This window comes from Rhinopithecus bieti, unplaced genomic scaffold (genome assembly GCF_001698545.2).
Source record: "Rhinopithecus bieti isolate Rb0 unplaced genomic scaffold, ASM169854v2 scaffold_42219, whole genome shotgun sequence".
Classification (NCBI taxonomy): Eukaryota; Metazoa; Chordata; class Mammalia; order Primates; family Cercopithecidae; genus Rhinopithecus; species Rhinopithecus bieti.
Window position 1 is genome coordinate 1917482 of NW_016817843.1, and position 706 is coordinate 1918187.

Below are 706 nucleotides of genomic sequence, written 5' to 3' on the forward strand. Positions count from 1 at the left end.
ATATTTCCATTTTCCTTCGAACTGAGGGCTTGCTTCAGTGTTTCTAAGCTTACTTAGGTGAGACCAGAGCAGCCATTAGGGCTAATTTTGCCTCACTGGAGAGGCAGTATCTTTGAGTAGTTTATCCAGTGCACAGTGATGGTCTCCTCTGTGGCTGGGGGTGGAACATGGACAACTGCAAGCTCTAGGGATTGCTCTGCCTGCACCTTCCTGGTGGTTCCCTTGGCCTCCAGGAGTGTATTCACAGACATGCTGTGCACTACACGTGCAGGAAACCCTTTGCAGGCCTGTGTCATGCTACTCTCTGGTACCCTGCCTTACAAACTCTAGCTGCCTTGGCCTCTCCAAATTCTCAACTTTGTCCCAACTCAGGGATACCCCTGGGCTGTGTAGCCTGGAAACTAACTCTCCAGAGTTAAGCCGGGCCACTAGTGTCACTTCATTTGTCTCCTTTCTCTTGGGGACCACTGTGCTACAATGCTTGTTTCCAGTGTCTGAACTCTGTTGTCTCCTATTTTGTCCAGATTTTTTAGTTGTTGGTGTTGGAAGGATAAATCCACTATCTATGACATCACCACACCCAGGTAACTTCTGTACTTTTTGTATAGACAGAATTTCGCCATGTTGCCCAGGCTGGTCTCAAACTCCTGGGCTCAAGCAGTCTGTCCACCTCGGTTTCCCAAAGTGCTGGGAGTTACAGGGATGA